Source organism: Aquarana catesbeiana, linkage group LG03 (genome assembly GCF_042186555.1).
Source record: "Aquarana catesbeiana isolate 2022-GZ linkage group LG03, ASM4218655v1, whole genome shotgun sequence".
NCBI classification, from domain to species: domain Eukaryota; kingdom Metazoa; phylum Chordata; class Amphibia; order Anura; family Ranidae; genus Aquarana; species Aquarana catesbeiana.
In genome coordinates this window covers 95,416,288-95,441,798 of record NC_133326.1, presented here as the reverse complement: position 1 = coordinate 95,441,798, position 25,511 = coordinate 95,416,288, and the positions used below count along the sequence as shown (strand labels likewise).

At 44.1% G+C, this 25,511-nt stretch overlaps 1 protein-coding gene across 1 annotated transcript in view; it reads left to right on the top strand.

The window, feature by feature from the left end:
• Nucleotides 1–25,511, top strand: part of THSD4 (thrombospondin type 1 domain containing 4) — a 1,111,101-nt gene that overhangs the window by 906 nt on the left and 1,084,684 nt on the right. The gene's annotated exons all lie outside the window — the stretch shown is intronic.

Genomic DNA, 25,511 nt, shown 5'->3' with positions numbered 1-25,511 from the left:
CTCCATATACTGTACACCCTCCATGTACCGTGCGCCCTCCCTATTCTGTACACCCTCCATGTACTGTGCACCCTGCATGTACTGTGTACCCTCCATGTACTGTGCACCCTCCATGTGCATCCTCCATATACTGTGTACTCTCTATATACTAAGCATCCTCCATGTACTGTGCGCCCTCCATGTACTGTGAACCCTCCATATACTGTACGCCCTCCATGTACTGTGCACCCTCCATGTACCCTCCATGTACTGTGCACCCTCCATGTACTGTGCACCCTCCATATACTGTACACCCTCCATGTACCATGCGCCCTCCATGTACTGTGCACCCTCCCTATTCTGTACGCCCTCCATGTACTGTGCACCCTCCATGTACCCTCCATATACTGTACACCCTCCATGTACTGTGCACCCTCCATGTACCCTCCATGTACTGTGCGCCCTCCATGTACTGTGCGCCCTCCATGTACTGTGCACCCTCCATGTACCCTCCATATACTGTACACCCTCCATGTACCATGCGCCCTCCATGTACTGTGCACCCTCCCTATTCTGTACGCCCTCCATGTACTGTGCACCCTCCATGTACCCTCCATATACTTTGCGCCCTCCATGTACTTTGCGCCCTCCATGTGCTGTGCGCCCTCCATGTGCTGTGCGCCCTCCATGTACTGTACGCCCTCCATGTACCTTCCATATACTGTACACCCTCCATGTACCTTCCATATACCGTACACTCTCCATGTACCCTCCGTATACTGTACGCCCTCCATGTACCTTCCATATACTGTACACCCTCCATGTACCTTCCATATACTGTACACTCTCCATGTACCCTCCATATACTGTACACCCTCCATGTACTGTGCACCCTTCATGTACTGTACGCCCTCCATGTACCTTCCATATACTGTGTACCCTCCATGTACTGTGCGCCCTCCATGTACTGTGCACCCTCCATGTACCCTCCATATATTGTACGCCCTCCATGTACTGTGCACCCTCCATGTACCCTCCATATATTGTACGCCCTCCATGTACTGTGCGCCCTCCATGTACTGTGCCTGATTATACCAGGAATTGTTGAATCCCTGTGATGATCAGTGATCTCTGTGTAGATAGATGTTTGACGTGTCTGATATGTAGTTGTACATGACCCGTGTGTTATACCTTATATAGTATAGAGCTGATCTGTGAATACCATAGTGGAAGTGTTGCCTAGCAACCAGACTGGCATCAGTGGAGTTTTATTTGTTGCTATGGGTGACCACTCTCCTTCTGCCTCTGCTTTGTAAACTCTGTTACACCACTTGTACCTACAGGTAAGTCTATAGTAAGGCTTACCTGTAGATTCTGCGAATATCTTGCAGTTTAGGAAATATTCCAAGGCATGCAGCTGATGACATCAACGGCGCATGCGATTTGAAGGTCTGAAGGTTTGGCTTCCGGTACTGGATCTTCGAAGCCTGTGCCATAAATGATGGCTCCCGTGCGCATGCGCAGGTGTGATGTCATTATGCCCCCGGCCACTCATGTAGCCAAAGGCCAAGAACCTGGAAGGAAGACCGGGGAAAATGTCAGCCCTCAGTGGTGGCATCGCAGCACCAGAGGGCTTCGTTCTAATGTAGGTATCTGATAATGTGCAAGTATGCAATGCATTATGCATAACACATTATGACATTGCCTTGCAGGGATTATTTTTTTCTTCACCACATGTGGTTTACTACCACTTTAAGAATTTGGAGCAGCTATTTATGGCAGCCAATCAGCTTCTAGTGTCAGCTTGTTTAGGTTAGGTGGCACTAGACTCGCCTTCTCTCCAGCGTTGTGGTGTCTTGGTGTCTTCCCATTGGACACTGGGCATGTTCAGGTGGATCGGCTTCCAGGTACCCATCCTCGGCCATTTCCATTGGCCCGTCTGAGATGATGTCACTCCCACACATGTGGCGAGGTTCATTGATCCCAACATTGGGGAATATTATACATTGAACTGTGTGCAGCGCTCAGTCTACAGGACATACAGGCAGGTATGGAGCTTTAATACAAGAGAAATATTCCACGTTAGAAATCTTGTCTACCAATTTGTTTTTTAAGCTTTGAAAATTCAAACTAGAAGCTGATTGGTTGCCATGCACAACTGCTTCAGATTCTGGCAGCTTCAGTTTTGAGGAACTCTCGTGATTGGCCAGCATGTGCAATCATTAGCATCCCTAAAGTGAAACTAAAGGTACACATACTTACCTTAGTTCCAACAGTCCGATGCCTGTGAAAGTCCCTCGCCAGCGCCGACTTCTTCTCCCGGTTCTTCTGGATGCTGGTCTTTGACCATTTTAATTTGCCAGTGCAGGATGACGTCACATTTTCAGTGTGCCGGAATTTATACTGAGCTGTGCATGCGCCGCTCAATATACATTCTGCAGAGGATAGCGAATGGGCAGGTAGGTGTACTTTATTGTAGAAGAGACGTTGCATGTCTGCAATAAATACCCTGTCTGTTCACAATTATTTAGTTTCTCATCTTAGTTCTGCTTTAAGGTGACCATATATTGTACAATCTACCACCAACTATGTCGTACAAGGGTCTTCCTGATTTGATATAAATTGGAAGTATCATGTAGGTTTTCCCTCATATAACATCATTTTGGTAAATCTAAAGACGATTGTGCAACTAAATTGTATAGTGTATGGTCAATCTTGGGGTCATCATACACAATACAATCTCTCCCTACAATCTTTGTACAATCAACTTTAGATTTACCAATACTATGTAATATAAGGACCTTCGTAATCTAACCAATCAGACAGGTCTGTGCACTATAAAGTTTTAGGCAGATGCAGGCTCCATTCACACTTTGGACATCAAAGTCGCATGACAAATTGCAGCCCATTCTTTTCAATGGCATCTGTTCAAATCAATGTGACTGAAAGTCGCAGCGACTTTGTAAAGGTACCTGCACTACTTTGGTGCAACTTTTGATGTGACTTAGATCCATAGAGTGCAAAGTCGCTCCAAAGTCGCTCTGGAAATCATGTGACTTTGGAGATGCGCTAATGTGAATGGAGCCGTACAGTCAGATTGTAACATATATGATGAGCTTTAGATCTACTAAAAACTGTAGTGCGTGGGCCTGCATGATTGGATAGAAACGGATTGGTTAGATTACGTTCGTCCTCATATTACAGAGTTTGGATTGCTCTAAAGATTGTATGGACAGATGGCAGTGTGTATGGTGAGATTTATGGTGTCTGATTGATGTGTGAGTCTATCAAAGTGCTGAAATCTGCAAACAATTGAACAGCCATAACTTCCCTTCCGATCGATTACGATTTAGTTTCAGTCATTTAGTTTTTTTTGTCTTGTTTTATTTTATTTTTATTTATTTATTTATTTATCTTTTTTAGGTTTTAGTTACATGTTTTGATTTTTGTAACTGTGTAAGGGATTTTCTTTGTATATTGATTAAAAATAAATAAAGATTAAAGGGGAAAAAAAAAAGATTTTGTTTTGATCAGATTTTTTCATGAATGTGTTTGTATTTTGATCGATCAGATTCTGAGGTCCCATGGTGTAAACAGAGATGAGGTCAATTATTTACAATCGTTCATTTTAAACTTTTTATCTTAACTATCAATGGAAATCCACTTCCCTGTTTGTGGCACATCGATCAAATGGGTTGTCAACTATGGATCGGAGAAAAATCGAACATTTAGCAAACCGGGATCTATATATATAATAGCAGGGGACTTATTTGACTTTACAATGCCATTCGCTCCTATGAGTATAATTCCCAGTTGCGCAGTTCTGGGCGATGGTGGGTGATTTGGGGGAGATTGGCACCTGCCGGGGAGGTAGGTTCTCACCGTGGCCCCTCTGGATCTTCAGGAGCTGTAGTAGTGCTGAGTCTTCTAATCCTTTCATTAGTGTGGATCTCGCTCGCTTCTTCTGAAACATGCAGGTAAAGGCGAGTAATGTTGCTCGGGGGCACTGGAGTAGTGATAAATTCTAAGATTAAAAAGCTGTCTGCAGAACGCTGGGAGTCTGCATACGGCTCATTTTCATCTACCTGGAAGACGACTTTTTATAAGATCTGCCAGCATTCATTGTAAATCAACCATAACAGATAAGAGGAAAACAGGTGACAGGAAACTTCAGAGTTCTCAGGGAGGGAAGAAGAGGATAGTGATGATTTATCCCCCAGAAGGAATGTTCTACTCCCAGGCTATGAGTCACTATGTTTATGGGGGGGATTCATTCCTGAGCTGGTCATGGGATTACCTGGGAAAGAATCTGGTGTATAAAACTGGACCTGGACTGCCTTCCACACATTTACTGCAGCAAGGCTGCCCGGCTCAGCGAAACGAAGCACCTGTACATCGTCCCGTGCAGTAGCTCTGGAGTCCGTGCAGTAGCTCTGGAGGGCACCCTGCCGGAGGCGCAATTGCGCACTGATTGGCCGCGATCGTTCCCAGAACAGGCAGAACAGCGATCTGTCTATGTAAACAAGGCAGATCGCCGTTCTGTCAGTGCTAAGCAGGAACACGGATCTCTTTCTTTCCCCAAACAATCCACCACACAGGTAGAAAGCACTCCTTAGGGACACACTTAACCCTTTGATCGCCCCCTGATGTTAACCCCTTCCCTGCCAGTGTCATTAGTACAGTAACGGTGCATATTTTTAGCACCGATCACTGTATTCTAGAGCTGAACGATTCTGGCTAAAATGAGAATCACCATTTTTTTGCTTAGAATAAAAATCACGATTCTTACGGCGTAATATCTTTCACGTTATACCAAAAAATTGGGCTAACTTTACTGTTTAGTTTTTAAATAAAAAATTGTTCCAAAAAAAAATTGCGTTTGAAAGACCGCTGCGCAAATACAGTGTGACATAAAATATTGCAACAATTGTAATTTTCTAGCAAAAAATACTGATTTTTAACTTGTAAGCGCCAAGTGTCAGAAAAGGGTTTATTAAGTGGTTTAACTGACCCTATTTACAGACCTTTGATCTAAAAGAACTAAATGTTACAATGTTTATAGTTATCTCCACCTGAGTGATGTTGTGATAAACTTGGCAGACTACCTGTTTTTTATTTATTTATTTTTTGACAGCTGTTAGTGAGCAGAGAACTCTCTGTACTGAATCTAGGAAAGGCTGTTTTAAGATCATCGCAATCTCGATTCTTTAACGAATAGTCATGCAGCTCTACTGTATTCGTATCACTGGTCCCTCCAAAAAAGTGTCATGTGTACGATTTGTCTGCCATAATGTCGCAGTCCCGCAAAAAATTGTTGATCGCCGCCATTACTAGTAAAAAAATTAAATAAAAATTCCATAAAAATATCCAAGACGATATAACTTTTGCGCAAACCAATCAATATACACTTCGGGTTTTTTTTTTGTTTTTTTTTACCAAAAATATGTAGCTGAATACATATTTGCCTAAATTGATGAAGAAATTAGATTTTTTTTTTTTTTTTTAATTGGATTTGTATTCTGGCAGAAAGTAAAAAATAGTGGGCTTTTCTTTCAAAATTTTCATTTTTTTTTGTTTAAAGAATAAAAACTGCAGAGGTGATCAAATACCACCAAAAGAAAGCTTTAGTTGTGGGGAAAAAAGGCCATCATTTTTCTTTTGGGTACAACGTCGCACGACCGTGCAATTGTCAGTTAAAGTAGCGCAGTGCCGTATCGCAAAAAATGGCCTGGTCATGAAGGGGGTAAAACCTTCCGGGGCTGAAGTGGTTGCATATAGTATCCCTGAATTCTCCACAAGGGGAGACACTGGAATATGTTTTTTTTTTTTTTTTTTTTTACGTACCACAACCAGTAGTAGACAAGATGAAGATATGTTTAAAAACAAAATGTATTAACTAATAGAAGAAGTATAGAAAGAAATTCTAAAAACTTGTGTACAATGCTGCCAAATTTTCCATACAATCAACAGAACGGTGGTGGGATCGATGCGTTTCGCCCAGATTGGGCTTCTTCAGGATCCACTTGAAGTTTACATAGTATATTAACTGATGAGTAAACAGTACATCATTATTACACAGTATACCTACAAAATAGATATTACATATAATAAACAACAATGGAAAAAAGTGAAAATTTACAGTACACAAACATCAGACAATCAGCAGAGGATCAGAGGCGTAACCCTCATTCATTAGGAGCCTGATTAACTAAAGTGTGGAGTGAACCTGCGTTCATTTCAGCCTATTTTTTAATGTTCCCTGCATATGATTGGATGTCTGTATTCAATACCTCTTACCACACCGGACACTTTAGTAAATTGTCCATAGAGATGTCAAACTCAGCTCTTCCATCCTGTAATGGTGCAGCGCTTGTGATTTATTATAAGGTAATAGGTGTTTATGTAGTACTGATAATTTACATAGAGTACATAGAGTACATTCACATCAGTCCCTGGCTCAAGGAGCTTACAATCTAGTTCCTACATATACTATGGCCAAGTAATTTACCATCATGTCTTTAGATGGAGGAAACCCACACAAGCAAAGGGAGGACATAAACTCCATGCAGGTGGTATTTTGAATGGGATTTGAAAAGAACCCTAGCATAAGGAAAAACCATTTCAGTGGCAGGGAGTTTAAAAAGACACTTGGCCATTCATTGAAACTGGAAGAGAAGCCTTTTAAACTGCATAGAGGGTTCTTTGCTGTCAGCGGTGGGGATTTGGAACTCCCTTCCACAAGGAGTGATTATCAGCAGGGAGTGTCACAAGTTTTAAAAAACTTTTTAATGGGCATCTTAATGATCGCAACATACAGGGATATGTGATTTAATATTGCCATAAACTCACACACACCACAGGATGGACTGGTGTCTTTATTCCACCTTACCAATTGTAACTTGTAAGGGGCCATACTAACTAGGGAAATTAAAGGAAAATACCAAACATTATATGAATTACAAATATTTACATAGTGCTCAAGGTTCATGCAGCACTTTACAAATACATTCATATCAGTCCCTGCCTTAAAGGGACTGGCAATCTAAGGCTCCATTTGCACAGTTGTATAGCCGCACTGTGAATCCCAGCGACAACAATCGACTGGTTTCTGGGATTGGCAGCAGTGTGCAGACAGCGGCTTTGATTGGCAGCAGTGTGCAGACAGCGGCTTTGATTGGCAGCAGTGTGCAGACAGCGGCTTTGATTGGAAGCAGTGTGCAGACAGCGGCTTTGATTGGAAGCAGTGTGCAGACAGCGGCTTTGATTGGAAGCAGTGTGCAGACAGCGGCTTTGATTGGAAGCAGTGTGCAGACAGCGGCTTTGGTTGGCAGCAGTGTGCAGAAAGCAGCTGGGATTGACACGGTTAGGATTGACAGCGGTGTCCAAATAGCGGCTTTGACTGACAGCTGTGTGTAGATGTCGGCTGGCAATGACAGCTGTGTGTAGATGTCGGCTGGCAATGACAGCTGTGTGCAGATATCGGCTGGCAATGACAGCTGCGTGCAGATGGCGGCTGGTATTGACAGCTGTGTCCAGATGGCGGCTTTGATTGACAGCTGTGTGCAGATATCGGGTGGTAATGACAGCTGTGCGCAGATGGTAGCTGGGATTGGAAGCTGTGTGCAGATGGCGGCTGGGATTGACAGCTGTGTGCAGATGGCGGCTGGGATTGACAGCTGTGTGCAGATGGCGGCTGGGATTGACAGCTGTGTGCAGATGGTGGCTGGGATTGACAGCTGTGTGCAGATGGCGGCTGGGATTGACAGCTGTGTGCAGATGGCGGCTGGGATTGACAGCTGTGTCCAGATGGCGGCTGGGATTGACAGCTGTGTCCAGATATCGGGTGGTAATGACAGCTGTGCGCAGACGGCGGCTGGGATTGACAGCTGTGCGCAGACGGCGGCTGGGATTGACAGCTGTGCGCAGATGGCGGCTGGGATTAGCAGATAGCTGCAGCTACCCAGCCCCTACAGTGACATAATTGACAGCTGTCAATCTCATGCCACAGAATTCCACATTCTTGCTGCAGGGATTCACAGCATGGCTAAAAGCTTGTGCGAACACGGCCAATAGTCCCTACCTTCTACCTTATATATACACACATTAGGGACAATTATTTACCAGCATGTCTTTGGATTGTGGGAGGAAATTCATGCACAGGCAAAACATGCAGGTGGTGTTCTAGTTGGGATTCAAACCAAGGACCCTAGACTTGCAAGACAGGAGTGCTAACCCCTAAGCCACTGTGCTACTAGATTTTAAAATAAATCTAGCTCTGCAGCTCATAAGGGGCCATAGATATTAGGGAAAGAAAAGTACATTATACTAGTCTTCTGTTGAGATGTATGGAACCAAGCCATGCACCCTCCCTTCATTAGTTAGAGCACATTGATAATTGGTCTGGAAATGAAGCACCAAGAAGGAAATCATGTATTTGAATTTGGATGGCAGAAGAATTTGGTTGTTTTGTTTAAAGTATTGCACATGAGTATCCTCAGTAGAGCTGCAAATTAATCGTTAACAAAATTGCGATCTCGATTTAACTTCCCACATAATCTTAATCCAGCATTTCCATGATTCATGTAACAAGTGCAGAGCTGTTCTGCTCACAGCTGTCAAAAAAAAAGCAGCTGGCAATGTTTATCAACAAAGCGCTGCAAAAGAGATAAAAAGAAACATTGTAACCTTCTGTTCTTTTAGAGATCAAAGGGATGAACTTCGGTCTGCAAATAAGGTCATTTTAACTACTTAACCAGTTGCCAACCGGGCCATAGCCAAATGATGGCTGCAGGGCGGTTGGATAACTCTGGGATCACGTCATATGACGTGATCCCAGAAAACCGCTCCCACGCTCCCCCTGGACCCTGGATCCAGAGGACCCAGCGCATCACGGATGACGGTAAACAGCCGCTGATCACATGTAAACAAACCGGCGTCATGACATGACTCCAGTTCCTCTCTCCCCTCTGTGTATCGATCGGTACAGAGGGGGAGGGATCGGATGGGAGCAGCGCTGTGGGCTGGATGGGTAGTGCCCACAGCGCTGTTCAGTGACATGTGCAGTCACATCCAGCCATCCATCCTTCCATGCTCAGCCATCCCCCCCCCCATGCTCAGCCATCCCCCCCCCCCATGCTCAGCAATACCCTGCAATACCCTGCACTGATCTGCAATACTCTGCAATTCCCTGTGCAATACTCTGCAATACTCTGCAATTCCCTGTGCAATACTCTGCAATTCCCTGTGCAATACTCTGCAATTCCCTGTGCAATGCCCTGGAATGCCCCGCAATACTCTGCAATGCCCCGCAATACTCTGCAATGCCCCACAATACCCCGCAATACTCTGCAATGCCCCGCAATACTCTGCAATGCCCCGCAATACTCTGCAATGCCCCGCAATGCCCTGCAATACTCTGCAATGCCCTGCAATACTCTGCAATGCCCTGCAATACCCTGCAATGCCCTGCAATACCCTGCAATACTCTGCAATACCTTGCAATACTCTGCCATACTCTGCCATACTCTGCCATACCCAGCCATACTCTGCCATACCCAGCCATGCTCGGCTATACTCAGCCATACTCTGCCATACTCGGCTGTACTCGGCCTCCGTATGTGGCCAGGCTGTGGAAGTCTCACACATGTGGTATCGCCGTACTCAGGAGGAGTAGGAGAATCTATTTCGGGGTGTCATTTTGGTATGTACATGCTATGTGTTAGAAATATTGTATAAATGGACAACTTTGTGTTAAAAAAAAAATGTGTTTTAACCACTTCCCACCCGCCGTCATACGATGTCCTTGACTTTGCGGGGGTATATCTGAATGATGGGTGCAGCTGCAGGCATCATTCAGATATCAGCTTTTTCAGCCGGCGATTCCCTACACCATGAGAATGATCATAGCGGCTGTTCCACTGCTTGATCGTTCTTATGGGAGGCGCCGCCCTCAGGTGCTTCTACCGACTCATCTCTACGATCGAAGCCAGGATCATTTTTTTTTTTTTTTTTTGTTTTTTTTTTGTTTCAGGCTTTCCAGCCTAGAGGTGAGATGTGGGGTCTTATTTACCCCATATCTCACTGTAACTGTCTTGCCATATTCCTATTACAAGGGATGTTTACATTCCTTGTAATAGAAATAAAAGTAATCAAACTATTTATTTTTTGGAAAAAAGCTTCAAACTAAAATAAATAAAGTAAAATGAACAATAAAAAAAAAAAAAAAAATTTTCCCTGTGTGCTCGCATGCAGAAGTGAACGCATACGTAAGTCCCACCCACATATGAAAATGGTGTTCAAACCACACATTTGAGGTATCGCTGCGATCGGTAGAGCGAGAGCAATAATTTTGGCCCTAGACCTCCTCTGTAACTCACAACATGTAACCATTAAAAAATTTGAAAGCGTCTCCTATGGGGATTTTTAAGTAACGAAGTTTGGCGCCATTCCACGAGCGTGTGCAATTTTGAAGGGTGACATATTAGGTATCTATTTACTCGGCATAACTTCATCTTTCACATTATGCAAAAACATTGGGCTAACTTTACTGTTTTGGTTTTTTTTAAAGCACAAAACTGTTTTTTAAAAAAAAAAACGCGTTCGAAAAATTGCTGCACAAATACCGTGCGAGATAAAAAGTTGCAACAATCGCCATTGTATTCTCTAGGGTCTTTGCTATAAAAACATATATAATGTTTTGGGGTTCTATTGGCCTGGGCACTCTCCTGAAGGTGCTCCCCTGCATGTTGGGCCTCTGTATGTGGCCACGCTGTGTAAAAGTCTCACACATGTGGTATCACCATACTCGGGAGTAATAGCAGAATGTGTTTTGTGGTGTAATTTGTGGTATGCATATGCTGTGTGTGAGAAATAACCTGCTAATATGACAATTTTGTGAAAAGAAAAAAAAAAATCTTGATTTTGCAAAGAATTGTGGGAAAAAATGACAACTTCAAAAAACTCATCATGCATCTTTCTAAATACCTTGGAATGTCTTCTTTCCAAAAAGGGGTCATTTGGGGGGTATTTGTACTTTTCTGTCATGTTAGGGTCTCAAGAAATGAGATAGGCCGTCAGTACTTCAGGTGTGATCAATTTTCAGATATTGGCACCATAGCTTTTGGACTCTATAACTTTCACAAAGACCAAATAATATACACCGATTTGGGTTATTTTTACCAAAGATATGTAGTGGTATAAATTTTGGCCAAAATATATGAAGAAAAAATTACTCATTTGCTAAATTTTATAACAGAAACGAAGAAAAATGCATTTTTTTACAGAATTTTCGGTCTTTTTTCTTTTATAGCGCAAAAAATAAAGAACCCAGCGGTGATTAAATACCACCAAAAGACAGCTCTATTTGTGTGAAAAAAAGGACAAAAATTTCATTTGGGTACAGTGTTGCATGACTAATTGTCATTCAAAGTGTGAGAGCACCGAAAGCTGAAAATTGGTCTTGTTATTAAGGGGATTTAAGTGCCCAGTGGTTAAAGACCAGGCCTTTTTCTGACACTTGTTGCTTACAAGTTAAAATCAGTATTTTTTGCTAGAAAATTACTTAGAACTAATATATATATATATATATATATATATATATATATATATATATATATATATATATACATACACACACACACACACACACACACACAGTGGGGACGGAAAGTATTCAGACCCCCTTAAATTTTTCACTCTTTGTTATATTGCAGCCATTTGCTAAAATCATTTAAGTTCATTTTTTCCTCACAGCACCCCATATTGACAGAAAAACACAGAATTGTTGACATTTTTGCAGATTTATTAAAAAAGGAAAACTGAAATATCACATGGTCCTAAGTATTCAGACCCTTTGCTGTGACACTCATATATTTAACTCAGGTGCTGTCCATTTCTTCTGATCATCCTTGAGATGGTTTTACACCTTCATTTGAGTCCAGCTGTGTTTGATTATACTGGTTGGACTTGATTAGGAAAGCCACGCAACTGTCTATATAAGACCTTACAGCTCACAGTGCATGTCAGAGCAAATGAGAATCATGAGGTCAAAGGAACTGCCTGAAGAGCTCAGAGACAGAATTGTGGCAAGGCACAGATCTGGCCAAGGTTACAAAAAAATGTCTGCTGCACTTAAGGTTCCTAAGAGCACAGTGGCCTCCATAATCCATAAATGGAAGACGTTTGGGACGACCAGAACCCTTCCTAGAGCTGGCTGTCCGGCCAAACTGAGCTATCGGGGGAGAAGAGCCTTGGTGAGAGAGGTAAAGAAGAACCCAAAGATCACTGTGGCTAAGCTCCAGAGATGCAGTCGGGAGATGGGAGAAAGTTGTAGAAAGTCAACCATCACTGCAGCCTTCCACCAGTCGGGGCTTTATGGCAGAGCGGCCCAACGGAAGCCTCCCCTCAGTGCAAGACACATGAAAGCCCGCGTGGAGTTTGCTAAAAAACACCTGAAGGACTCCAAGATGGTGAGAAATAAGATTCTTTGGTCTGATGAGATCAAGATAAAACTTTTTGGCCTTAATTCTAAGCGGTATGTGTGGAGAAAACCAGGCACTGCTCATCACCTGTCCAATACAGTCCCAACAGTGAAGCATGGTGGTGGCAGCATCATGCTGTGGGGTTGTTTTTCAGCTGCAGGGACAGGACGACTGGTTGCAATCGAGGGAAAGATGAATGCGGCCAAGTACAGGGATATCCTGGAAGAAAACCTAATCCAGAGTGCTCAGGACCTCAGACTGGCCCGAAGGTTTACCTTCCAACAATGACAATGACCATAACCACACATATAAAATACTGAAGGAGTGGCTTCACAACAACTCAGTGACTGTTCTTGAATGGCCCAGCCAGAGCCCTGACTTAAACCCAATTGAGTATCTCTGGAGAGACCTAAAAATGGCTGTCCACCAACGTTTACCATCCAACCTGACAGAACTGGAGAGGATCTGCAAGGAGGAATGGCAGAGGATCCCCAAATCCAGGTGTGAAAAACTTGTTGCATCTTTCCCAAAAAGACTCATGGCTGTATTAGATCAAAAGGGAGCTTCTACTAAATACTGAGCAAAGGGTCTGAATACTTAGGACCATGTGATATTTCAGTTTTTCTGTTTTAATAAATCTGCAAAAATGTCAACAATTCTGTGTTTTTCTGTCACTATGGGGTACTGGGTGTACATTAATGAGGAAAAAAAATGAACTTAAATGATTTTAGCAAATAGCTGCAATATAACAAAGAGTAAAAAATGTAAGGATGTAAGGGGGTCTGAATACTTTCCGTCCCCACTGTGATTATATATGTATGTGTGTGTGTGTGTGTGTGTGTGTGTGTGTGTGTGTGTGTGTGTGTGTGTATGTGTGTATACATACATACATACACAACAGAGACCTTTGAGAATAAAATGGCGGTCGTTGAAATATTTTATGTCACACTGTATTTGCACAGCGGTCTTTTAAACGCAATTTTTGGGGGAAAAATGCACTTCAATTCATAAAAATTTTTTTTTTGTTTTTGTATAATGTGAAAGATGATGGTACGTCGAGAATTGTGAAAGAATTGTGATCGTTATTCTAAGAAGAAAAATCATGTTTCTCATTATATCCAGAAACATGCAGCTCTAATCCTCAACATGAGTTGTGACCTGCAGAGCATGTGCTATTATTATTTTACTATAGGATTCAGCTGAAACGAGATATGTCAGTTTTTCAGCCAGTCTTTGCCAAGCTGTTTGATTTCCAGCTCTATTATCCACATCGAATGATAGTGGGGATGTCACATTACACATGTGCTGGTTATGCAGTACTGCCACTACATGTGTACTATGTGATAAGTATTGTGTGAGACAATTCAAGCCAGGCAGGAAAAGAATACATATTAAATAGTTCTGTCTTTAAAGTGGTAGTAAACTCTGCTTTTAATATTGTACCTACAGGTAAGCTTATAAGTCTAACCTGTAGGTACAATAAATATCACCGTTTAGGAGATATTCATAATTTCAGCGGCTGGTGACATCCCAGGCACATGCGCACTGTGCTCTGCATTTGGGGCACACTGAATGACTAATGATCCTGTAAGGATAGGAATGTGGAAGCATAACTTACAGTCAGTGGGATGTGTTACTTGTGCTGATTCCTCCTCTATCCATCTCCCTCCACCCACCCCTACCGCCATGAGTCGGCATGGACAGTGGAGAATTTCTACTAGCAGAAGAGGAATCAGCACAATTAGCTACACATAGGCTTTAACAGTGCAGGCTCTGAGGCTGTCACCATGGCTTCACTACTTATTCGGTCTGTGACCTAAAATAAGCATGCAGCCAGTGAAGTCTAAATTCTTGCCCTGCATCTGTTTCTAATCGGTGACTAATGTGTGTATGATAGCCCCAAAGTGTTCCCCCTTCGAGCCTAAGTTTAGGTAAAACTTTATTTGTATAAAAAAAAAATCAGCACCAGGGATGGCATTAAATCCAAAGTGTAAACAGTAAAAAAGGGAGGACAGACCAAATTGGCCCCATAAAGAATGAGGAAGGACATCTAGTTACAAAGGATGGGGAGATGGCGAAGGTATTGAATTTATTCTTCTCCTCAGTCTTCACAAGTGAATCGGGGGGCTTCAGTAACCAAAACTGCAGTGTTTATCCTCATGACACATTACAGGAAGCACCTCCATGGTTAACAGAGGATGGAATTAAAATTAGACTTGGGAAACTTAACATTAATAAATCACGGGGACCAGATGGCTTGCATCCGAGGGTATTTGAGGAACTCAGTCAAGTAATTGCCAGACCATTGTTCCTAATTTTTACTGACAGTCTACTGACTTGGATGGTATCAGGGATGTAGAGAGGACACAGTGTAGGGGGTATCAGGGATGTAGTGGGGTCACAATACAAGGGGTATCTTATGGTACATGGTAACAGTGCTGGGGGGAATATCTAGGGTGCAGAGAGGGATCCGAGTGCTGGGTGGATATCTGGGGTATAGTGGGGTCAGAGTGCTGGGGGGGATATCTGGGGTGTAGAGGGGTCAGAGTGCTGGGGGGATATCTGGGATGTAGAGGGGTCAGAGTGCTGGGGGGATATCTGGGATGTAGAGGGGTCAGAGTGCTGGGGGGATATCTGGGGTGTAGAGGTATCCCTGGAAATTAGACCAGTTAGCCTAACATCAATAGTATGTAAACTCTTGGAGGGGGTGATAAGGGACTATATACAAGATTTTAGTAATGAGAACGGTATCATTAGCAGTAATCAGCATGGATTCATGAAGAATCATTCTTGCCAAACCAATCTATTAACCTTCTATGAGGAGGTGAGTTGTCATCTAGATAAAGGAAGGCCTGTAGACATGGTGTATCTGGATTTTGCAAAAGCATTTGACACAGTTCCCCATAAATGTTTACTGTACAAAATAAGGTCCATTGGCATGGACTGTAGGGTGAGTACATGGATTGAAAACTGGATACAAGGGCGAGTTCAGAGGGTGGTGATAAATGGGGAGTACTCGGAATGGTCAGGGGTGGGTAGTGGGGTCTCCCAGCATTCTGTGCTGGGACCAATCCTGTTTAACTTGTTCATAAATGACCTGGAGGATGGGGTAAACAGTTCAACCTCTGTATTTGCAGACGATACTAAGCTAAGCAGGGCAATAACTTCTCCGCAGGATGTGAAAACCTTGCAAAAAGATCTGAACAAATTAATGGGGTGGGCAACTACATGGCAAATGAGGTTCAATGTAGAAAAATGTAAAATAATGCATTTGGGTGGCAAAAATATGAATGCAATCTATACACTGGGGGGGAGAACCTCTGGGGGAATCTAGGATGGAAAAGGACCTGGGGGTCCTAGTAGATGATAGGCTCAGCAATGGCATGCAATGCCAAGCTGCTGCTAACAAAGCAAACAGAATATTGGCATGCATTAAAAAGGGGATTCATTCCAGAGATAAAATGATAATCCTCCCGCTCTACAAGACTCTGGTCCGGCCGCACCTAGAGTATGCTGTCCAGTTCTGGGCACCAGTCCTCAGGAAGGATTGGAAATGGAGCGAGTACAAAGAAGGGCAACAAAGCTAATAAAGGGTCTGGAGGATATTAGGTATGAGGAAAGGTTGCGAGCACTGAACTTATTCTCTCTGGAGAAGAGACACTTGAGAGGGGATATGATTTCAATTTACAAATACCATACTGGTGACCCCACCATAGGGATAAAACTTTTTTGCGGAAAGGAGTTTAACAAGACTCATGGCCACTCATTAAAATTAACAGAAAAGAGGTTGAACCTTAAATTATGTAGAGGGTTCTTTACAAGGATGTGGAATTCTCAGTGGGGACCATCGATAGTTTCAAGAAACTATTAGATAAGCACCTGAACTGAGCGACCAAAACATACAGGGATATACAATGTAATACTGACATATAATCACACACATAGGCTGGACTTGTGTCTTTTTTCAATCTCACATACTATGTAACTATGTGTCTGTTTGTGCTGGTTCTGGGTGTTATACCCCATACACACGATCGAAAATCCCGCCAACAAAACTCCGATGAGAGCTTTTGGTCGGAAATTGCGACCGTGTGTATGCTCCATCGGACTTTTGCTGGTGGAATTCCCGCCAACAAAAGATTGAGAGCAGGTTCTCTATTTTTGCGGTCGGAAAAAGTTCCTATCCAAAAATGCGTTTGTCTGCATGCAATTCCCACGCGCAAAAAACCACGCATGCTCGGAAACAATTCAAGGCATGCTCAGCAGCATTGAACTTCATTTTCTCGGCTCGTTGTAGTGTTGTACGTCACCGCACTCTGGACGGTCGAATGTTCAGAGAACTTTTGTGTGACCGTGTGTATGCAAGCCAAGCTTGAGCGGAATTCCGTCGGAAAAACCATCCAAGATTTTTCCGAAGGAAATTCCGCTCGTGTGTATGGGGCATAATACTTGAAGTCCAAAGACCCTTGCACCCTCTCCATATCCTGCAGCTGGAATATTCCAGTGCTGCTTCCTAAGGGACCTGTCAAAGGCACTCATCAAGAGTGCTGACCCTGCCCATCCTTTCTGCCTCTCCTCCATTTATAGAAGTTATACTATAGCTTCCATGAATGAAACACAATCTATAAATGAGAGAGGAGGACCTTTTATTTATCTGCCCATCCTCCAGTCATAGAATGTTTTCGTTCATGGAAGCTTTAGCACAGCTTCTGTGAATTGAGGAGGGGGCCGGAAAGGGCAGATAGTTGTTCTCTCGGCTCTATTAACCCCCCAGCACTGAAAGATTATGGGAGGGAGGTGCAGAGGACAGAGGATTTCATCTATGACTGCCAGCACAAAGAACACTTCAGGTTAAATGTAAGGGACATAGCAGTACATCTTTAGTTGTCCTTTTATTTTACTCTTTGAAATGTCCACAGTGTCCAATAAATATTGTGATTTATATAGGTAACTCCAACAGAAAATCCCTTTAAAGTATCCATATGGTCTTGTATAATTCTTTAGTCCCTCCAGCTGAACATACGTTTTCCATTTTCACACAGATATTCTTAGATTCCACATACATTATAATTTAGTATTACAGAACTGAAGTTTATCAGGCCTCACTGCCATATCCATTACATTTGTGGCAGCCTCACTTGATATGTCTAGCAATCAAGAGACATTGTTCATTGTCAGGTTATCTGAAACACCAAGTAGGTCAAAGATCAACAAGACCTCTAGGGCGCTATGTATGGCTTATGCTAATAAGAAAGAATTATTTAAGAAGAACATCTCTCATCCAAGACTCAGAGCAGCAGCAGTGATGGTAATGGATAGTGATAGGACTTGTTTCATTATTGGTATGAGTACTTTGTAACATTAAAGTAGAACTATTGGCAAAACTTTTTTTTTTTTCATTTTGGATAGAGTAATGCCGCGTACACACGGGCGGACTTTTCGACGGACTAGGTCCAGCGGACTTTCCGACAAACTTTTTGACGGACTTTCGAATGAATGGACTTGCCTACACACGATCAACCAAAGTCCAACGGATTCGCACGTGATGACGTACGACCGGACTAAAATAAGGACGTTCATAGCCAGTAGCAAATAGTTGCCCTAGCCTCGTTTTTTTCCGTCGGACTAGCATACAGACGAGCGGACTTTTCGACCGGACTCAAGTCCGTCGGAAAGATTTGGAACATGTTTTATTTCTAGGTCCGTCTGACTTTTGGGGAAAAAAAAGTCAGCTGCAGCCCACACACGGTCGAATTGTCCGACGGAGTCCGGTCCGCCGGACCTAGTCCGTCGAAAAGTCCGCTCGTGTGTATGCGGCATTAGGGAACCCCTGTTAGATTTATGTTTGCCATCTTTGTCCCATTGGAAAGATGTACCTTCACTTCCTGTCCCATAGCCAAAACAGAGAGGAAATCCCTGCAAATTAAGGGAATCCCCCTCCCCCACCCAAGGTCGACAGAGCTAGTGTCCCCATTGGAAGATTGGAAGATTTCCCCTCCATTACTTTTCTGGAAAACCCAAAATTTGAGATTTTCTTTTACTTTCAATGACTATGGTAAACAGAACAAATAAAGAGGTTGAATCTCCCTAACGGGTACATAGACAGCAATAAAAACTGACAGATGTTCTAATCGCACTCTACTCTGTCCAGCACTAAAAAATAGTTTTGCCTTTAATTATACTTTAAAGTACAACTAAAGGCAAAACCTTTTTTTAGTTTGGACCGCATGGAACTGGATTAGAACCCCTGTAAGGGTTTTATTGCGGTCTGTGTGCCCATTAGGGAGATTCACCCTCTCTGTTTGTCCTATTTACCATTATCCTTGAACATGAAAGTAAAAGAAAATCCCAAATTTCTGGTTGTCCTCAGATGGCAAAAAATAAACTGACAGGGGTTATGACCCTCCCTTGCTCTATCCAAAATGGAAAAACAAAGTTTTGTATATAGATCTTCTTTGTGTTAAAGAAGCCCATAATAGGCCATATATGTAAAGACCACACTACTCAACTCAGTTTAGGGCCAGGATCATGAGGTGCAGTCTTTAAAGCAAACCATCACAAATGTAGGTCTCCACTGCAGCTAGTACTCAGCTCCCCTTGACTTATTGCCAATGGGAGTGAATAAATATTCCAATTACTTCTGATGATGGAAAGCACATGACTGGTGATTGGCCAGGGCTGTCACATTTTGACAGGAAGACAGTCCAGACCCATGTTGTAGCACAAGAATATGTAGAGTGGTTGTATGTATATCTTCTTTCTGAGGGTATTTGTTATAGTCAAGTTACATAATAATAATATGGAGGTCTAGGTTCCTTTTCTACACATTTTACTCTGTCTTCTTAAAAGTTGTAAAACTCCTGTTTACAGAGTTCAATAGCACAAGCTGAAATGTGTACACATGCAAGTGAAAGGGTTAGAGTAATGACTTGCCACTTCTCTGATGGTTGTCATTTCAGTTATACACAGCCTGCTGATTGCTACTGCTATGTACTCATTGCACATAAACCATAGGGTTCTTGTTTGGCATGCATTAAATGTATATTTGTAAAACTAACATTGTGTATGTATGTGTGTGTGTGTATGTATGTATATTATATTTTAAAATGGCTATTACCCCCAGGGTTATGTGAGATGACCCTAAGTGTCCTAACAAGTTTAAACTCAGAATTTTCTAGTCTGCTTACTTCAGTGTAGCTCCAGGGCATATTCACTCTCAGGGCACAATCCTTGGTGTGAACTTGGGCACCAGTCATTTCAGATATTTTTGAAGTTTTCTTTGCTGAAGCACTCAAGCAGTGAAGGTGAGGGAACAGACAAAACAAAACTGCTATAAATTCAGCAGCTTCTATGTTTTTATAGCAGAACTCCAACCATAAATAACAAAAAAACGCATAGCCCCTTTAAATCTAATAAAAAAAAAAAATAGCTTTTGTTGCAGTATTTACCTTCAATCCATAGATTTTCCCATAGTCTTTTTTTTCTTTAGTCAGTCCACTTCTTCTGAGCCCAGGTCATCTTGGACACACTCAAGCCTATGACTAGATAGTAAAAGGATCATCCTCATCATGCTTCTTGTCAGCACATAAACTGATTGACTCTTTGTACTGCTTCTTTTTCACACTCCATCCCTGTTGTACAGGGACTGCAAGAGGCTGATACCACGTCAAATTCAGGTACTTACACTGCTTACATTTAAAATTAAATTTCATGATTACAGAGATGCTTTATTATGAATATTTCAAGTCTTTCTAGATTTCTGCTAATTTTTTTAGGATGGTGTAGCAAATTGTTTCTTCTAGGCCAGGGCCCCCCAAACTTTTTGGCACCAGGGATCTGTTTAATGGCAATTTTTCCAGAGACCGGGTTGGGGGGTTCACAGAGTCAGTCCTCAGCACCCCTTTACATCACAACCCCCCCTTTACAGCACAGGCCTCCTTTTATATCAGTATCCACAGTCCCCCATTACATCACAGTTCCTCCTTTAAAGCAGTCCCACAGTGTCCTCAGTTCCCCTTCACATCAGTCCCCTTTACATTACAGTGCTCTTTTACAGTGCAGTCCCCTTCACATTAATGGTTTGAACAGGGCTGTCACAGACCGTGGTTGCTGCTCAGTTCCTGTTGTGGGGCCCAGTTATCAACAGGCCATGTACTGGTACCAATCTGCGGCCCAGGGGTTGGGGACCCCTAGTCTAGGCTACATACACACCTAGGGTGGCTGGGCAGGACAAGTTCTTCCAAAGTCTGTGTCTGAATGTCTGCTTGATTATTCTTTCTGCAATTGCAGGTCAGCGGAAAATATTCTAGTGTCTTCCGTTTCCTGTAAGCCAGTTCAGCGCCACCTCTATATAGGCATCTGCAGGCACTTCCCACTTGTTTGCAGTTAATAAAGTGGGGTTACATTACTTCGGCCTCCATGGCCACTTGCACCACTGGGGAGAGTTCCCAGGCATAACTTCTTTAGATAGAGGCCTAGACAACCATAGTTGCCAACATTGGGAAAAAAAAATTCGGGACACTTTTTTTGGCTGTAGGCGGAGTCAGGCTATAATTAGGGGGCGGGGCATGCGTTAGTAGGCGTGGCATAGGAAAAAGGAAAAATGCGGCGTAAAAAAATGGGCGTGGTTTACGTGAAAAAGTGGGCGTGGCTTACATGGGCGTGGCTAAATGGGGTGTGGTTAGAGTCTGAGATGAATGAGGGATGCAGAGGGAAAGGGGGGTAGAGGGATGGAGGGACAGCAGACCCAGATCCTACACCATAATAGCAATGTGTATTCCAGAGTTTAATAATCAGCAGATAAAGATACTCCAAACACCTGGTGTTAGCACTTCAATCATCCCGGCACCATGGTTGTTATAATGTCAGGATGATTGAAGCGCATTATTACTATTATTACATTGTAATATAAATAATGAAATCATTCAACTCACCATAATGCAGAATCAGTGGGACCCCTGAGCGTGTCACCTGCCACGTCACCTGCCACCAGATGCCATCAGGTTCCCCCAGCAGAGTCTGTCCTTACATAAGGTGCCCCCAGCAGAGGGGGGAGAAGGGGGTGCAGGTATGTTGGTGACACAGGGGGGAGAGGGGGGTGCAGGTATGTTGGTGACACAGGGGGGAGAGGGGGGTGCAGGTATGGTGGTGACACAGGGGGGTGCAGGTATGGTGGTGACACAGGGGGGTGCAGGTATGGTGGTGACACAGGGGGGTGCAGGTATGGTGGTGACACAGGGGGGTGCAGGTATGGTGGTGACACAGGGGGGGAGAGGGGGGTGCAGGTATGGTGGTGACACAGGGGGGGAGAGGGGGGTGCAGGTATGGTGGTGACACAGGGGGGGGAGAGGGGGGTGCAGGTATGGTGGTGACACAGGGGGGGAGAGGGGGGTGCAGGTATGGTGGTGACACAGGGGGGGAGAGGGGGGTGCAGGTATGGTGGTGACACAGGGGGGGAGAGGGGGGTGCAGGTATGGTGGTGACACGGGGGGGAGAGGGGGGGTGCAGGTATGGTGGTGACACGGGGGGGAGAGGGCGGTGCAGGTATGGTGGTGACACAGGGGGGGGGAGAGGGGGGGTGCAGGTATGGTGGTGACACAGGGGGGGAGAGGGGGGTGCAGGTATGGTGGTGACACGGGGGGGGAGAGGGGGGGTGCAGGTATGGTGGTGACACGGGGGGGAGAGGGCGGTGCAGGTATGGTGGTGACACAGGGGGGGGAGAGGGGGGTGCAGGTATGGTGGTGACACAGGGGGGGGAGAGGGCGGTGCAGGTATGGTGGTGACACAGGGGGGGGAGAGGGCGGTGCAGGTATGGTGGTGACACAGGGGGGGAGAGGGGGGTGCAGGTATGGTGGTGACACAGGGGGGGAGAGGGGGGTGCAGGTATGGTGGTGACACAGGGGGGGAGAGGGGGGTGCAGGTATGTTGGTGACACAGGGGGGAGGGGGGTGCAGGTATGTTGGTGACACAGGGGGGAGGGGGGAATCAGGTATGGTGGTGACACGGGGGGAGAGGGGTGCAGGTATGGTGGTGACATGGTGTGCAAGAGGGGAGCCAGGACCATCAATGTCCCCAGCCAGCGGAGCCCCAGTCCATCCATGCTGGACCTCAGCCTTTGAGAAGTGTACTGCAGGGAAAGCTCCAAGCCTCCCATACACTGAGTACACCCCCTCCCCCTATCTCTCTTCTCCCCCACTACACTGACAGGCCACTACTCACAGGTCAGACAACTCCTGAACAGCCAGATGAAAGCCTCCCTTCTTCCCTCCCGTCACTCCCACTATTCCTCAGAGCTCCGTTGGACACACGGGGGCGGAGGGTGATGGCAGTGGAGGCTGATCACGTCTTCCTTGTGTTCAGTGTAGAGCGGGGAGGGGTTGCCAATCCCTCCAGCCAATAGGCTTCAGTGTACAATAGAATTTTCTATTTGTACACTGAAGAGAGAAGCGGATTGGCTGCCCCTCTCCCCTGCACTGAACACAAGGGGAACTTTGTGACTGACTCGTGGAGGCAACGGTGGCCATTTTTGTGGAGCCGTTGCCGTTTTTTACAAAAACACTCACGATTTTCTCGGGACAAACCCCAAAAATTCGGGAAAACACCCGGGACAAAATTAAATCGGGACAAGGGTCCCAAAATCGGGATTGTCCCGGGAAAATCGGGACTGTTGGCAACTATGGACAACATCAACAGCTCCCACTGGACATCATCCCGGGAACTTAACATATTACCCCCCTCAATGTACGCCAATTAGATTAAAGGCTATGTTTACCTTTCCAATAAAAGTCCTAATGTATTCAAGTATCCCCAAGGTCATAGTTATCCTTTCTTCCTCGCTTGTTAAGTTACTGACCCTAGAACAAGTTTGTGGACATGAGAGATTCTGACACTTTGTTGGCTACATGCATGGCCAGGATCCTTGACTTAGTGTACTAAAGCAAGCCTAAGGATGAAAGCCCAGAGTCTGTTCATTTAAATGAAAACCAACAATGATAGAATCCTTAATTCTATCCCTTTAAGGAATGAGGCCACTCAAAGGTGATACTACAGTTATAGACCGTCTGGTGCATTCACCAAAGGGCCATACATAATGTGTAGTATTCAGGGGTTGGACAAAAATATGGAAACACAGCACCATTTGCAGGTATGAAAGTTACAACATGTTTAATGTTGAAAGTGATGTACAGTAACATGGGATGGTAGGCGGCATAAACTCTACACATACGAAGACTAGACACACCAAACTGGATTAATAATGGCTGCGGCCTTGTTTATTGGTTTTCACAAATGTAAACAATAAACAGTTCACCATAAGGCTCGGTTCACACTAGGGCGACCTGTCAGGCGACTTAGCTCCATTCAGTGCAATGGAACCGTTCTAATTGGAGTGACTCAAGTTGCTCCGACTTAGAAAAAGGTTCATGTACTACTTGGGGTCGGCTTGCATTGACTTCTATTAAAAGAAGTCTTTTGCAAGCCATGCTAAAGTCGCACTGTTCGGGGCGGCTTCAGAGTAGGGTGACTTTGAAGCCGCACCAGTGTGAACCTGCACTAACTCTTTTAATCAATAAACACTTTAAAACTATAAACAAAATCAGCCAAAATCAGTGAGGTGCTTTTCAAATATCCCTCTGGTGACTGTGGATGACCTGCTTAAATGGGGGTCCTGAGAATTTCTGGAATGTTCTCGGGGGTCAGGGGACCTAAATAACATATCCTAGAGGACCCCCAGAACATTCATAATAAGCTGACCTTTTTGGACCTATCACAAAACCCCCCATTAAAATCAATCAATGGGGGCTTTGAAACTCCTACAGCCACCATCCCATGAGGGAAAGGCGGGCCTTAAAACAGGCTCCCCCTTTCCCCCCCCCTTTCCTCATATTATTTTTCTTCCGCTGTGTGATGAGACACCTAGCTAACAGGTGGGAAGCCTCACTTTCGTCATTCATTGTGTGCACAACCAGTAATACGGAGTCATGTCAGAGCTTACTGAGGTCCGAAGAGGGCAAATTGGTGGTGGCAACTTAGCTGGTGCCACTATTACTGTAGTGGCCAATTTATTTGAGGTGTCGGAAGGGACAGTATGAAAAGTTATGATGACATATACAATTTCCGGGTAAACGTCTGGTAAGCATAAGCGCGGTCGACATGGTAAACTGGTATCAGATTCCATTATCCACCATTGACTTATATTTGTCAATTTCTAGGAGAATTCAGGCCGTCTTGGATGCCAAAGGTGGTCCAAATCCATATTAAGTAACAGTTTTGTTCTTTTACCTGGTGTTTTCATATTTTTGACAAACCCCTGTATGTAATGCTAGAGAGGATGGTCCGAGACTGCAGTCATACCACACTACAGGAAATCATGGTCAAATATTTTGGCCATGCTACAGCTATGTTTGGAGACTGAAAACCTAGTGCAGAAGACAATGAGAGACTGGGGACATGTTACATGAGGCTAGAAGTGATCACTGTTATTACTTCTTTAGAAAACAATGTTCCTCCTTCCAGTACAAACCGCCAGGGTCTAAGGGCCACAGGTTGGGCACAAGGGCAGTAGGGGGATCAGTGTAGTTCTCAAATCTGTTCATGGCCAACTCTTGAGTTTGTGTGTTTCCACCTATCTTGTGTGTGTTACTCCTCCCGATGCATTCTGATAAAGTATCCAACAGGGAAAATGGATCCCTATCATAATGGCCACAGTAGGTGTGGAGGTGCCGCAGTTTAAGCATGGACATGTGCCCACTAAGATGACAAAACATATGACATTATTAGGTGGGTTAACGCCCCAGCATCTTCTAAAAAAGGAAAGTTCAGTTTTGAGTGAGTCAACTCTTTTTTTGCAAGTGATGTGCTATGCGGACAGTTTTACAGTAGCGTGTTACTGTATCCCAACATCTTAAAACTGAGAACTTGGGGAAGGTGACTTTAGATGGATGTAAATAAATCTTTGTCCGTACGAATCCCAACCATGGCACTACCTGCCTGGAGTTTGCATGTTCTCCCTGTGCCTGCGTGGGTTTCCTTCGAGTAGTTCTGTTTCCTCCCGCA